The sequence below is a fragment of the Notamacropus eugenii genome, chromosome 5 (assembly GCF_028372415.1).
Source record: "Notamacropus eugenii isolate mMacEug1 chromosome 5, mMacEug1.pri_v2, whole genome shotgun sequence".
In the NCBI taxonomy this organism is placed as follows: domain Eukaryota; kingdom Metazoa; phylum Chordata; class Mammalia; order Diprotodontia; family Macropodidae; genus Notamacropus; species Notamacropus eugenii.
The window spans coordinates 344,924,387-344,932,440 of NC_092876.1; positions in this window are offsets into that span (position 1 = coordinate 344,924,387).

Genomic DNA, 8,054 nt, shown 5'->3' on the forward strand with positions numbered 1-8,054 from the left:
TATTATTTTAAAAATTAAAAAAATCTATAGTTTCTTCCAAGAATTAAGGTGTGTGCTTGTGTCTTCTTTGGAAAGTCTTTCCTAATCCCTTTGATTATAAATCCTCTCTCCCTCCTCCTTAAATTAATGTGTGTATATTATATATATATATATGTATATATATATATATATACATACACACATTTTATATATATATATATATATAAATACTCCCTCCTCCTTAAATTAATGTGTGTATATTATATATATACACACACACACACACATTATATATATATATATACTCCAGTGCCTCCTCATTACCTCTAGGATCAAGTATAAAGCATTCCATTTGGCTTTTAAAGCACTTCACAACCTGGCCCCTGCCTACATGTGCAATCTTCTTATACTTTTCCCAATTCACATACTCTGTGATCCAGTAACACTAGCCTTCTTGATATTCCAAACACACAAGGCTCCATCTCCTTAGTTGTGAATGGTCACTGATTGTCCTCCATATCTTGAATGTTTTTACTCCTCACCTCTTCCTCCAGGCTTCTCTGGCTTTCTTCAGATTCAACTCAAACCCAACCTTCTGCAGAAGTCTTTTCCAGGTTCTGTTCTCATTCAATTTATCCCACTGCTAGTGTCTTCATTCTGAAATTACCTTTTATTCATACTGCATATATCTTTTCTGTGTAAGTTTTTCCATGTTATCTTCCCCACTAGAATGATAATTTCCTTGAGGATAGAGACCAGGTTTTTGCTTTTCTTTGTATTTTTAGTAGTTAGCCCAGTGTTTATCACATAGTAAATACCTAGAAAATGTTTGTTGACTGATTAATCTACTTATTTATTTGTAGGTAGTATTCTACCAGTAGGATATAAGATCCTCAAGGGCAGAAGTTGTTTTTCTTAATTATGTCTTTGTATCCCTAGCACTTAAGAAAGGGCATTGCATATCATTAGCAATTGATATATTTTGTTAGGCTGGATCAAATTGGAATGGAGAAGGAACAGACTGAAGATGGAGTGACCAGTTAGGAGTCTACAACAATAAACTGAGGGAGAAGAAATGTGGGCTTGATTTAAGGTAGTGATCATGTAAGTAGGAAAGAATGGATGGATACTGGAAATATTGTGGAGGTATAATCAATAAGACCTGGCATCTCACTGGATGTGGAAATGGGGTTAAGAAGAGAATCAAAGCTGATTTTGAGTTTTTAAGCCTCGGTAACTGCTGCCACCCACAGAAACAGGGAAGTTTAGAAAAAGGTCTCTCTGGAGGTGGGTGAGGTAGGGAAATGATAAGTCACATTTGAAGACATATTGAATTTGAACTGCCAATATAACATCCCAGAGGAGACATCTAATAGACAATGTGAAGTGCAGGGCTGCTCCTCAAAGGATATAGAAGGACTTGATTATATAGATTTGGGGAATCATTTCTACAGAGACCATCAAGGAAGAGATCATTGAGTAAGAGGAGGTGCTTAAATCTAGGGCCTTGGGGTATACTCACACTTGGAGGTAGGAAAGAAGTATATATAAATGTATGTTATTTGTATATATATATATATATATTATGTATATATATATGTATATATCTTTATATAGTCACACACACATACTTCACATACCTATGAAGAAGACTAAGAAGGAGTAAAGATAAGGGACAATAGTGTCATGGAAACCAGTGGCAGGATGTTATCAAGAATGGAAAGTGGTCATCAGGCTCAAATGCTCCATCTGAGTGTTGAGAAAAGACCATTGGCTTTGGCTATTAACAATGTCATCAGACTATCCATGTAAAACAGATATCTTCATATATTAACCCTCCAAATGACCTGAACTGACCATAGACTATCCCCAAGGAGTACATTACTTTTCCATGGGGTACAAAACCTAGGTTTTCCTTTGATCCTGAAATATAACCAAGTAATCTAGAACATTGAGGGATCCACTGGCCTGAATCTTTGAGTTCAGGTCTGGCTCTGGAAAATTTAAGGTTGGGATAAAGATAGCACATTTGCAGCTGCAAGGTGGACAAGAATCCATTTCTTTCCCATGTGGAGCCTTCAGTGTTCATCTTTTGACTAACCTATTGGTGTGGAGGAGACCCATGTAACCTGTGATTACCTCAGGTAAATACAATCACTAAAATTTATATTCCCCCCCAGGAGAAAACAAAATACAGTTTAAGCATCCATGGATGCAGATAGATAAGCACACATCCAGGTACAGTATACAGAAACAGACACTCATTCAAAAGATTGTGTGGGTGGAGAAGTGAGAAGGTACATTGCTTAACAGGAAGGTGAATGAAAGGATGAGTAGATGGGGAATGATGGGAGCAAGTGGGAGAGGAGGTAGGTAGGAGAGAGAATAAAGAGTTGGGAAAGTGACCACAGGATGCTAGTCAGCTAGCAAAATGTCATCCCTGGCAGCTGAGAAGCAATATCCTTCAAATATGCTCTGAAGTCTGAGTCATAGCCCTGACACCACAGGAATGGCTGTAGTCATGTCAGTCATTGGACGGAAGAGCTGAGCACACCCCCTGCTGCTATGCAGGCAGGTCTAGTTGGTCATGGTTAAAACTGGGATAGAAATGGGAAGACAGAGAGAGAGAGAGAGAGAGAGAGAGGTGAGCTCCCAGGGCTCAAACACCACCATCCCTAAAACTACTTGGTACACCATAGAGGGTTTTGTATATATAAACTCTATAAATCTATATTAACAACTCTATAAATCTGAGTAGTTTTCCAAAGGAGCAAAACTGAGAAACCCAAAGTAATGACAGTGAGTAGTTCCCTTATTCTTTTCACAGAGAGCAGGAGGTAGTAGAAAGGCTCATAGATGTAGTTGGAAGGAACTTTTGAAGTCACTGAGTGCAACCCTCTCATTTTACAGATGAGGAAATTCAGTATCAGAGAAATTAAAGGATGTTCCCAAGGTCATATCACTAATAAGCGACAGATGTAGCATTCAGATTATAGTCCTTTGATTACAAATTCAGTGTTTTTTATACTTCTCCATTCCGACTCAATAAAAGAGCTAAATTTGGAGGCAAAACACTTGGATGTAAGTCCTCACGGCTCTACCACTCTTTGACTGGGTGATCTGCTCAGGTCATATAACTTCTGTGATCCTCAGTTTCCCTATCAGTTAAAAGGAGTAATAATAATGATGACCGATGATGAAACACTACCTATATTATGAACTTGTTCTGGTTATGAAATGATATTTTATACACACAAACCCACAGTTTCAATACAAATTGTTACTATTTCCTGGTAGGAAAATTAGGTGCTTCAATGAATACTTGAGGCTGAGGAAAGCTTCTAGAGTTACCATTTACAGAGGGTAACTCCCTCTGTGCCTTCCATATTTTACCTCTTCTGACTTGCTATTGCGCTATTTATCTCTCATCTTAGTCCTTGCCCCACCCCTCATTTATACCCTGACCTCCCATGTTTTTTATCTAGTGTCAGTAGCTAACCCCTAACTTTGTTTCCTGATTGCTTCCTCTGCTTCTTGGTTTGGATTCTGTTTTCTTGATCTCAGACTGTGTCTTCACCCTAGTTAATCTGGATACAGATGCTCTGAAGGAAAGTCAAGAGCCTCTTTTTCTTCTTCTTCTTCTTTTTTAATTATTTATTTATTTAACTTTTAACAAAATTTTGGGTTCCACATTTTCTCCCCTTTTGTCCCCTCCCCCCACCCCAAAACACCGAGCATTCTAATTGCCCCTATCACCAATCTGCTCTCTCTTCTATCATCCCTCTCTGCCCTTGTCTCCATCTTCTCTTTTGTCCTGTAGGGCCAAATAACTTTCTATACCCCTTTACCTGTATTTCTTATTTCCTAGTGGCAAGAACAGTACTTGACAGTTGTTCCTAAAACTTTGAGTTCCAACTTCTTTTCCTCCCTCCCTCCCCACCCCCTCCCTTTGGAAGGCAAGCAATTCAATATAGGCCAAATCTGTGTAGTTTTGCAAAGGACTTCCATAATAGTCGTGTTGTATAAGACTAACTATATTTCCCTCCATCCTATCCTGTCCCCCATTACTTCTATTCTGTCTTTTGATCCTTTCCCTCCCCATGAGTGTCGACCTCAGATTGCTCTCTCCTCCCCCTGCCCTCCCTTCCATCATCCCCCCCACCCTGCATATCCCCTTATCCCCCACTTTCCTGTATTGTAAGATAGGTTTTCATACCAAAATGAGTGTACATTTTATTCCTTCCTTTAGTGGAATGTGATGAGAGTAAACTTCATGTTTTTCTCTCCCCTCCCCTCTTTATCCCTCCACTAATAAGTCTTTTGCTTGCCTCATTTATGAGGGATAATTTGCCCCATTCTATTTCTCCCTTTCTCCTCCCAATATATTTCTCTTTCACTGCTTGATTTCATTTTTTTAAGATATGATCCCATCCTCTTCAATTCACTCTGTGCACTCTGTCTCTATGTGTGTGTGCGTGTGCATGTGTGTGTGTGTGTTTAATCCCACCCAGTACCCAGATACTGAATAGTTTCAAGAGTTACAAATATTATCTTTCCATGTAGGAATGTAAACAGTTCATCATTTGTAAGTCTCTTATGACTTCCCTTTGCTGTTTACCTTTTCATGCTTCTCTTCATTCTTGTGTTTGAAAGTCAAATTTTCTTCTCAGCTCTGGTCTTTTCATCAAGAATGCTTGAAAGTCTTCTTATTTCATTGAAAGACCAATTTTTCCCCTGAAGTATACTCAGTTTTGCTGGGTAGGTGATTCTTGGTTTTAGTCCTAGTTCCTTTGACTTCTGGAATATCCTATTCCATGCCCTTCAATCCCTTAATATAGAAGCTGCTAGATCTTGTGTTATCCTGATTGTACTTCCACAATACTTGAATTGTTTCTTTCTAGCTGCTTGTAATATTTTCTCCTTGACCTGGGAACTCTGAAATTTGGCCACAATGTTTCTAGGAGTTTCTCTTTTTGGATCTCTTTCAGGCAGTGATCTGTGAATTCCTTGAATGCTTATTTTGCCCTCTGGTTCTAGAATCTCAGGGCAGTTTTCCTTGATAATTTCATAAAAGATGATATCTAGGCTCTTTTTTTGATCATGGCTTTCAGGTAGTCCCATAATTTTTAAATTGTCTCTTCTGGATCTATTTTCCAGGTCAGTTGTTTTTCCAATGAGATATTTCACATTCTCTTCCATTTTTTCATTCTTTTGGTTTTGTTTTGTGATTTCTTGGTTTCTCATAAAGTCGTTAGCCTCCATCTGTTCCATTCTAATTTTGAAAGAACTATTTTCTTCAGTGAGCTTTTGAATCTCCTTTTCCATTTGGCTAATTCTGCTTTTGAAAGCATTCTTCTCCTCATTGGCTTTTTGAACCTCTTTTGCCAATTGAGTTAGCCTATTTTTCAAGGTGTTATTTTCTTCAGCATTTTTTTGGGTCTCCTTTAGCAGGGTGCTGACCTGCTGTTCATGCTTTGACTGCATCTCTCTCATTTCTCTTCCCAGCTTTTCCTCCACCTCTCTAACTTGATTTTCAAAATCCTTTTTGAGCTCTTCCATGGCCTGAGCCCATTGAGTGGGCTGGGATACAGAAGCTTTGACTTCTGTGTCTTTCCCTGATGGTAAGCATTGTTCTTCCTCATCAGATAGGAAGGGAGGGAATACCTGTTCACCAAGAAAGTAGGCTTCTATAGTCTTATTTTTTTTCCCTTTTCTGGGCATTTTCCCAGCCAGTGACTTGACTTCTGAATATTCTCTTCACACCCACTTCACCTCCAGAAATGCCCAGCCAGAGCTTGGGGTCTGAGATTCAAATGCTGTTCCCAAGCCTCAGGGCTTTGGGGGGGTGGGGCTGCTTTTCCGTGTGAGATCAAGTTCAGGTGCTCAGGTGGGGGCAGGGCCACCTCACAGGCTCAGCTCCCTCAGGGGGTTTATGCAGAGACCTTCAACAATGGATGCGGGCTCCTGCCTGCTTGGGGAGCCCCTATCTGCTCCTGCCTCAGCTGCTGCCTCCTGAGGGGGCCTGAGTTATGGGGGCACCCCACTCCTCTCTCGACCCGCCGAAGAGACCCTCTCACCGACCCTTGTCACCTGTGGGTGGAGTGAACTGCGTGGCTGCTGGAGATTCTATCCCTGAAGCCTGCTTGGATCCTCTCCTCTTGGCACTGTGGCCAATGCAGGGCTGTTCTCGGCTCCACATCCACAGCACTATGGACCTTTTGCGAGAGGTTTTCAGGCTCTCTGGAACAGAAATCTCGCCAGCTCCATTGTTCTGTGGCTTCTGCTGCTCCAGAATTTGTTCGGAGTTCTTTTTTTACAGCCATTTTATGGGCTGTGGGTTCGGAGCTAGCGTATATGTGTCTTTCTACTCCACCATCTTGGCTCCGCCCCCCGAAATTCATTATCAAAAATGCTTATTACATATGACCATTTTGGAGGATGTAAAAATAGGATTAATTTCCTCTATTTTACTTTAAATTTGCAGCAAACTTATTCTCTCCTGAATCAAAATCAGCTCTGAAACTCTTCTTTCAGTATCCCCTCTTCCAGGGCCCCTCCATCTTTCAGACTGAGAAGGGTAGAAGGTGACAGTGGAGAATTCCACCCAGACTCTCCATTTAAGGAAGGCACCTAATACAGCTATCTCACATTGGCTGTACTCCTCTGGACTTCATTAATCCGCATTTACACTCCTCCCTTTCACTTCTTTTTATGTGTTGTTTCCCCCCATGCTCCTTGAGGGCAGAATCTTTTGCCTTTCTTTGTATCACCAGCAATTAACATAGTAAGCATTTAATATTTATTGATTGACTATCCCAAGGATGTGTTCATGCCCCTGAGTTACCACCACCCTCATCCCAAGCATTACAGATAACATTAATATAAGTCAAGCCACAAAATGTTCTGTGGCCAAACTTATTGGAGGTATGGTGCATCTAATGACAGTTGGTTCTTTCCCAGAAATCTGAGAGAGGAGAGGGATGAGGATGATGTTATAGATCAACAGTTCTCAAACAGTGCCTGACATAAGCTGGGTTTCCATGAGTCATTTTCAGGTCCCGTAGCTGTACATCCCGGACTTTCAGGGACAGTACTGATTGGGGGATGAGGAGCAGAAGAAATGACTGAAGTCAATGCCCTTCTCATTTTTAAGACAATCTGTGTAATAAGTCTTCCACAGCAAAGAATGGAGGGGGACACAAATCCCTGAAGTCAGTCAAATATCTGGTTTACTGACCCTGTGATCATGCCAGCCTGAGCCAAGAAAGGGGAAGAGGAAAGTGGTAGCAACAAAAAATAAGAAAGATAATCTCAGCTGAAATAACTTTTTGAGGTCAAGGAGTGCCATATGTATTTTTGCTCTCCACCCCCCACCCCCAGCTAGATTAAATACCTGCAAATATTTAACAAAAAGAAAGCCTACTATCTGCTAGTCACTGGGCTAATTTCTGGGGATGCAAAGAGAGGCAAAAGATCGTACCCTCAAGAAGCACAAAGAAAGATAACATATAACAAGAAGCTGGGGGTGATGGAAAGTGGACCCATGGTAGGAGGGATGATGAAGATCAGAAAAGTATAGCAGGTGGGAAATGATGAGAGGGCTTCTCTGAGTTCCTTGCTTAAATGGAGGGTCTGTGTGGAGAAAAATTGTACTCAGAACTCACTTTTTTGTTTAACTTACATTATTAATACTTTAATCACTTCCTTAAGTCTAGGAATCAACAAAACTATAAATAAGTCTTGGTTTGTAGCATTTGCCAATTTCAGAAGTGTAAATGTTCATGTTGAAAATTCAACAATTGACTTTTTTGCTTGGGTATGAGCTGGCTCCAGTACACTGTGGTAATATGATCAGAGCCCCAGCAAAAAGTCTCACACATAGAAGAAGCTTACTGAATTGAATTGAGAGGAAAGTGCTATGGTGACAGTCCCAAGAAGCAGTTGTACTGCTCTCAATGAATTGGCCAGAGAAAGCCTGGAAAGGAGGCCACCCACACAAATGTTGTTCTAACCAAGCTGCTCATTTGCCAGCATGGAAATGACATCATGTAAATTGGCAGGCAATTATGACCAAA